The following is an 8780-nucleotide window of genomic DNA, read 5'->3' on the forward strand; positions in this document are numbered from 1 at the left end:
GGCAGCAATACACACTGCAGACTACTAGAGTGGGAAGAGAGGAAGGAGGCAAGTGTTGAAAAACAATCTATTGGGTACTATGCTCAGTACCTGGGTGATGGGATCTATTGTACCACCAACCTCAGCATCATGTAATATTCCCAGGTAACAAACCTAAACATCTACCCTCTGAATCTAAAATGAAAGTTTGAAATTATTTTTAAAAAACTTAGCTTGTTATAATGTCCTGAAACGATTTTATCCCACTTTTATAATTATGCCTATATTATCAAAAATTCACAGAGATATGTATTCAAGTATATTTTAGATTGCTCAGTAAATTATATTTCCAAATGATCTGTCCCTACAAAATGTAGGAATATTTTTGATCAAAAATTACATCCAATAGGAAGTAGAAATTAATTTTTATTTAATTTGATTTAGCAGCATAAAGCATCTTGACAATTTAGATTGTTTCTTCTACTGGAATGTTAAAGAAAATATAGGAATGCCTACCATAAAGTCTACTTTGCATATATCAAATATAATTTTTAAAAATCTCTTAATGCTTATAACATTCTTCTATAGAGGGAAAGAGAGATTGTTTTTCTTTTCCTAACATATGAAGCAGAGTTAAATAGGCTTTATACGTTCTGTCTAGACATTGAAAAAAGAAAGTGGCAGAACTCCTAGAGCGAAGATTTGCATTCACCTTAAGTCTTACTGAGAAGGGCAAACAAATATTGTACAACAACTACATTTAATACTTCAGTTAAATTTCCAGATATAGGTCAAATTTTATCAATTTTATTTTAGCAGAATATGAACCAGGCTAAATTATCTTTGTTACACATCTGTTTACAGTCTAATATATGACAAACAATTTTTTAAGCTTTGTTTTAAATGTAATTATTCAAGAAATAAATGGTGCTATCATTTTCCAAAAACATACTCCATGTTCCAAGTGAGATGTATTCCATACCTACATCTCTATTGATTTAAATGAGTAAATGAAGGGAAAAAATAGTTAGGTATGGTTAGTTTTAATATATTCCTCATTTAACTTGAATGTAATAATATAAATTTCATAAGCATAGAGTCTGGTTACATAGCAAAGTAATTAACAGCAGGGACTTATTAGCTCTGATCCTTCATTCAAATTACTTAAATTATCTGTACTTAAGTATTCTCATGTATAAAATTGGAATCAAATCAGAATAAGAATAACATTGCAGGATTGCCATGAAGATTAAATGAGCATCGGCATCAAAGGTTTGTTAACCCAGGGCCTCTCAGATACTAACTACGGTATCAACCTTAGTTTTAATAATTTATTTTTTAGAAACTAATTTTACATATTTAAAATTAAAGAAACAAATTATTAAATAATAATTTTTCACAGTGTGGCTATTAAGGCTAACATTTTTATTGTGACTAAATTTGTATTACACTTCTGAACAAACATATATTACTATAAGACATTGGGTGTGATGCATGATATTATGTTAACTTGACATGTCCGTAGGATGTAGACATCTGATTAAACGTTACTTCTGGATGTGTCTATGAAGGTGTTTCTGAAAGCGGTAAGCATTTTAATTGGTTAACTGAGTCAAGCAGATGGATCTCCCCATTGCATGGGCATCATCCAATCCTTTGAGAGTCTGAATAAAACAAAAAGGCAAAAGTTAAAGAAGGTTGGATCCTTCCTTCCTCTGCCACAATGCTTGAGCTGGAATGACAGTCTTCTGTCCTGGAACTACTGGTTCTCAAGCCTTCACACTTTAGACTAAGACCTAAACCATCAGTCCTTAAACTCTAAGGCCTTTTAACTAGACAGGCTTCTCTGAGTCTCTGGCATGCAGAGGACATAGCATGAGAATTTTCATCCTCCATAATTATGTGAAACAATGTCTTATAACAAATCTAATTTACCTATCTAGCTAGCCAGCTATGCTACAGATTCAATTTTTCTGGAAAACCCTGAAAAATACTGGGAGTATTCTAGAGGAGAAAAAAAATCTAAACATGCATTTCTGTATTGGATCTAGAGTTTCTGGAATTGGCTTCCCAATCTGATATAATTTAGATATTCCATTGACCCTATTTCCAGTAGTACAGAGAGCACTGATAGTCCACAGCATGAATTGGTAAGACATACAAAATATTTGTATTGGATACTCTTGATTGACCACTTATAAGAAACAAGAAGTTTGATAACTATGTTTATAATACTTTTGAACATTTATAGAACAGTGAGAAATATGATAAAGTCGGTTAGTTGCTCAAATGTCACTGGTTTAATGTGGTTAAATATATTTATGTATATATTTATATATTATATATGTTTATAGGTATATATATGTACTATATATGTATATGTTTATAAGCATATATTTATATATGCATATAGGTATATTTTATATATAATATATATCCATATGTATATATATAAAATGATATATATTAAATATATATATCAGGCATTTGAATATATATTTATATTTAATATATCACATATATGATATACTAATATATATCACATATATCAAATCCTTGAAATATACATAAACATATTATGTATATTAAGCATATCTATATTTATATATGCCACCTCAAGTGCTGCATAAATGACTTGAAAGTTTCTATGTGTGTCTTGAAAGAAACTTTTATCTTCTATAGCCACAGAGCTGTTGTTGCTGAAAATCAAACTCAGAATCTCATCCTACAATTGTCTGAATTACAATTCAAGTTGAACTCCCGACCAGCTTCTCAGGGTGTCTAGTGTAAAAGCAGGGAAAAAAGTTTGATTGGGGAAAAAATGGCATCTTGTAAGTTGGAATGGGGACACGTGGAATGAGTGATTATACTGGGAAAATTGAGCTTCTAAATTCTGATGACAGTTTTGTCAGTGCAACAGTTCTTTCCAACCACAGCATCAGCGGCCTCCCTACTCCAAGCAGAAGCGGTATCTCCATGCTTAATGAAAGCCACCTCTCCTCTGCAAGTGGCAACATCATCCACACCCCCAGTGGTATCAGCCTTTCCACCCCTGGATGAGTGGATTAACTCTGCATTACTTGAAAAAAAAAAAAAAAAAAGTAATTACCTCCCCTGAGACAATTGCCACACCAGACAATGCTGATTCTCTTCATGATTCATCTATTTTACCCTTATTTACTCATAGGCCTGTAACTGGACTCAGGTACCACCAGGCCACTGATGACGAGGTACAAAGTGTGACCAATGAGGAGGTGTGCTGCACTTCCAGAAACTACTTGACATTTCTAATTAATACAGACATAAATCAGGGAATATGTGTGGAAATAAATATGGAGGTTATGGGATAATGGTGGAAGTGACATAAAATTGGATTAAGCCAAATTTATTAACATAGGCTCACTTAACAGAGCTTCTGCATTTAATGTTGCAGTTCAGGGAGTTAAAAATTACTCTAGCAGTTTTTTTTTTTTTTTTTTTTTTTTTTTTTTTTATGAGTGGCTGAGACAGGGACCAAAATATTGCCCATTTTGAGTGAACTGGAAACGCCTGACCTCCTTTGGTATAATGTAGAAAAGGGGATTAAAAGGCTTAGAGAAAATTGAATGTTAGAGTGGATTTTTCATTTAGTACTTACTCACCCACACCGGGATAGCCCAGAAGTTATACCTTTCACCACTACTTTGAGAAATAAATTTTTGGGGAAACTCCACTATCTGTGAAGAGCTCTGTGATTGCTTTTCTTTGCGGGATAGATCTTACAATGGGAACTACAGCCATTCAATTAGAAAAACTAAATGCAATGGGAGTATATGTATTCCAGAGGCACAAGGGTGAAGTGTTGTCAATCAACCACCAAAGGAAGGGTTGTCATGGTTACCCTAATGGACAGCAAAGTAAAAGCAGCAATCAGAATAGTCTGACTGATGTACACCTATGTCATTGGCTAGTCAATCACGATATTTGAAAAGTGAAATAGAAAGGAAGCCTACTATCTTCTCACCTGATTTATATAAGAAGGAAAGTTGTAGGTTAATTGAACAAAAGTCTAACTTGAATCATTAAAGTGTAGAATCACAGCCCCTCAATCAGTTTCCAGAACTGGGCCAGTTTACAGACCCAGAATCCCTTATAGAATTAAAAGGTTATATCTTCTCCAGGAAGGACCCTGATACACTATAATTTATGTTGTTAATATTTCTCTAAACCTTCCCTATCGGGACTCAATATTTCAGCAGCAGAGATCAACATTGAGTTCTCAATATACCTCCATTTCCCAGAGTGATCAGCCAATGGTACCTAGTAACATGTCGATTACATTAGGCCACCTCAGTCATGGAAAGGGAAATATTTTGTTCATATTGGAGTAGGCATTTACTACAGTTTATAATTTGCCTTTCCTGCGTGCAATGCTTTTGTCTAAACTACCATCTGTGGGCTTATAGAATGTTTGACCCACCATTATAACATTCCACACAGCATTGCCTCTTATAAAGAAACTCACTTCCTGAGGACTCTGTTCTGTTCCATTGGTGTATATCTCTGTTTTGGTACCAGTACCATGCTGTTTTGGTTACTGTAGCCTTGTAGTATAGTTTGAAGTCAGGTAGCATGATTGGGAGTTATACCTGATGTAAATGATGAGTTGATGGGTGCTGACGAGTTGATGGGTGCAGCACACCAACATGGCACAAGTATACATATGTAACAAACCTGCACGTTATGCACATGTACCCTAGAACTTAAAGTATAATAAAAATAATAAAAAAAAGAAGAGAAAAAAAAAAACTCACTTCATAGAAAACGAACAGTGACAATAGGCCCATGTTATTCACCATCCTGAAGCAGCTAGCTTGATAAAATAGATAAGTGTCCTTTTGAAGACACAGTTACAGTACCAGCTGGGTATGAAGACTTTGCAGGGGTGGGGCAAGGTTTTCCAGAAGGCTTTATATGTTCTCCATCAGTTCTATAGCATCTGTTCAGAAAAGATTATATACTATACAAACTATTCAAGTCATACAAAACCATTTTTCATTGTCTTTTCAACTGAGAAGAATACTATTCCGCACGCTTCTTCTCCTGAGGTGGTTCATACTGAGCAAGCTTTGCTTTCAGTTTTTTATTTACTTCTACAGTAGCTTCAGATTTCTCTTTCATTTCGGTCAGTTCTAGGCGAAGCAGCTCTATTTCTGGATTCTCTGGGGTAGCAGCTCCTAAGCGATGCTTTAAAAAATCCAAAGCACTGTTAGGTTTCTCTGGTTCTTTATATAAGGCTACCAACACCTTGGTCAGTGTGTCCAGCACCCTCAACTTCTCCAAGTACCTCTGGAACTGCTCACACTTCGAGTCGGTGGCTTTGTAATAGGCCATAGTGACAGCGGCAGCGGCGTAGCTGGCGCCGGACACCGAGAATTGAGGGTTTTAATTGTCATGAGTATTTTCTTAGGTTTTTAAGAATGCATTTGTGTGTGTGTATGTTCATGTGCATATACACAGCAAATATATGTGTTTTCATCCCTCTCTTTTGTCTTATCATGTAACATAAGATGAATATACTTTATGTAAAAGTTTCTAAGTGTTGTTCATTTTACATCATAACATTTAAGCTAAGGAATATCAGGAAAAGTAAACATCACTCAAATATTTTACCTCTTCTTCTGGGGAAGAAGTTAGTGCATTTTTCAATATATTCAGAATAATTGCACTATGTTAGGCAGAATTATGATATTGTGATTGTCTTTATTTGAAGATTAAATATGGTTTGAGATGGATATGGGTATCAAGTTGACAAAGGGTAGACTTCTAATAGTTAATTTTATGTGTCAACTTGACATGGCCATGAATGTTCAGATACGTGGTTAAAAACTTTTTTCGTGTTTAATAGTGTTTCTGTAAAGTGATTAGCATTTGAATTGATGAACTAAATGAAATACACGGCCCTTCCAAATATGTGTGGGCATCATCCAATCCATTGAGCACCTGAATAGAACAAAAAAAAAATGGAGGAAGCTTGGATTATCCTTCCCTCTGCCAGACTGCTTGAGCTACGACATCAATCTGCCACCTTCAGCGCTACTGGTTCCTAAGCCTTCAGATTAGCCTGGAATCTACATCATTGACCCTCCAGCTCTCAGGCCTTTGAGCTATGCCACTGGCTTTCCTGTGTCTACAGCTTGCAAACAGCATATCACAAGATTTCTCAGCCTCTATAATTGTGTGAGATAGTACCTTATAACAAATCCCTCTCTATTAGTTCTGTTTCTCTGAAGAACACTGATGAATACTCTGTGCTTTGAGATTTCAAGGTGTTTCTTTCAACATATTTGCTAGGAGAAAAGGAATTTTAACTGATTATGAGCCTTTTATGGTGGCATTTAATATCCTTCTTTACTGTTCCTATTTTGAATAAGATCATTGCTTTAACGAAACTGTTTCTAACTCCTGAAATAACTATAGGATGTATGTACACTCAAATTTTTTAGGGTAAAGAAAAAATTGCCCACTATAGCATATTGCTTTTCATGACATGAAATCATTCTCTTTCTCTCTCTGCTCCTTCCAAAGCATCTTTCAATGTTTGAGTGTTTTCCTTTTATAGGAAAAGAAAGAGGCTTCTTATGAGAAATTATGACACCTACCATACTCCTATTATGTAATCATGCCATCAGAATCTAGCTTTCTGTTTTTTAATCTGAATAATGGTACAAAAAAAGTTACACTGCTATTACAGTCATATTAATTATCCCCCTTTTAAAATAAAATGCACACATATTTTTCAAAATATCTTGCACCCCATAGTTCAGACTTTAATGTTCCACTTTTCAAAGTTTTTCAGCTCACCCATCTTCTAGACATCTATATACAAATTCACCTTAGTGTGACTTTTTCATGTTTTTTCACAGAAGTGTAGTTCCATTTTGTTTCAGTTCTATTGTTTTGTCTTCCACATTCTTTGCTCACCTTTATCCTATATTGGTTTACCACTCTTGATTGTACTTATACATTTTATTGTCTATGTTTTCAACTAAACTGTGCTCCTTAAGCTCAAAGGAGAATACTTGTTTATCAATTTCTCTAGTTCTTCATAACACACATTTTGATAATTTCATTAAAGATAAATTGTCAAGTTTGAAAGTGAAACTTATAAAAGGACACGTATTTTCCCATATAGATATGTCAACCATTACAGTAATACTCAGAGTTCCAAAATATGAACAAAAGCACAATTTGCAATGTCATTTTCTAATCACTTGAGCCCAGAGGGGAAGAATGGAAGGGTTCTCAGGTAAAGAGTAACATTGAAAGTTTCATTTTATTGCCTCATGTATTTGCCAAAATGTCAGGTTTTCTAAAAGGTAAGTTAAAATGGTATATGTGATAAAAGTACTTTCTAGCTACAAAATTTAATGAACAAATATTTAGGATGTCCCCTAATAAAAATCTGGCACTTCACAGGCAGCCCTATCAAACATAGTAGCTACACAGTGTGAAAGAAATGTCCACACAACAAAACTTCCTGACTTGGTTGTAAATCATTGATAAAAAAGAGTGATGTCAGAGCTTGACCTTATGTTACCAATAGTTTAACCAAATAAAAATGGAAAAATCATTATTGTTGTAGTTGTCTAGTAACAGTCTCACAAAGGAAAACTGCTTAATCTCCATTGAATTACTTGGAAAATCTCCACACATTGGGCAAATTTCAACAAAATTTGGGATACAAAGTTAGTTTATTTCAGAAGTCATTTTCCATTGTAGGATGAAGATATGCACTTACAATGTGTTTACAATATATTCATCACAGTTAAACTTTTATTTTTTTAATGTGGAGAATTGAGAAAGGTTTTATATATATATATTTATATAGAGAGAATATATATATAATATTTATTTATTCAAAGCTCAAGGGAGAGTCAGAATAATTCTGACACATAGTTCAAACTTGAAGTCATATGCTGAAGTTTAATATATATTCATATATAAAATATATAGCGAGATGTATATTCATATCTATCTGTATATGTATATTCCAGCCTCCAGCTGGAGCTATGTATAGAGAGAGCTTGGGTGCTTCCAGCTGTATATATAGCTCAAGATATTGGAGACTGGAAGTCCAAGAGTATAATGCTGGCATCTGGTGAGAGGTCATCTTGTCAAAGATGGAAGGCAGAAGTGAGCATGTGAGATAATGAAAAAAAATGGGGCAAACTTATCTTTTTATTAGGAATCCATTCCCATGATAACAGCATTAATCCATTCATGAGAGCAGAACCCTCATAACCTAATCACTTATCAAAGGCTCAACCTCTTAATACCATTACAATGAGGATGAAATTTCCAACACATAAAATTTGAGGGCCACATTGAAACCATAGCATTCCACCCCTGTCATCCAAAATTTTCATTCTTCTCACATTACAAAATAAATGTATTTCATATCAATAATTCCAAAAGTTTGACTCATTCTACTGTTAATTCAAAAGTCAAAAGTTAAAAGTCTTATCTAAATTAGAAATGGGTGATACTCAAAACATGATTCATCCCAAGCCAAAATCTTCCACCTGTGAACCTGTGAAATCAAAACTAGTTATTCATTTTCAAAATACAATGTTGGAATAGGCATAAAATAGACATTCCTTATATAAAGGGGGGAATGTATAAGAAAAATGGGTAACTGGTACCACGTAATTCTAAAACCAAACAGAAGAAATAACATTAAGTCTTAAAGCTGGAGAATAATTTCTGTGGACTACATGTTCTGCTTTCTAGATACACTGGAGTAGAGGTTGGGCTCCCAA

General features: G+C 34.2%; 1 pseudogene across 1 annotated transcript; it reads right to left on the reverse strand.

Moving 5' to 3' along the window:
* Positions 1-4723: 4723 nt before the first annotated feature.
* Positions 4724-6800, reverse strand: LOC116271963 (annotated as a pseudogene). The gene has a single exon (XR_004180696.1). The product of XR_004180696.1 is annotated as a c-Myc-binding protein pseudogene (transcript).
* Positions 6801-8780: the final 1980 nt, after the last annotated feature.

This window comes from Papio anubis, chromosome X (assembly GCF_008728515.1).
Source record: "Papio anubis isolate 15944 chromosome X, Panubis1.0, whole genome shotgun sequence".
In the NCBI taxonomy this organism is placed as follows: Eukaryota; Metazoa; Chordata; class Mammalia; order Primates; family Cercopithecidae; genus Papio; species Papio anubis.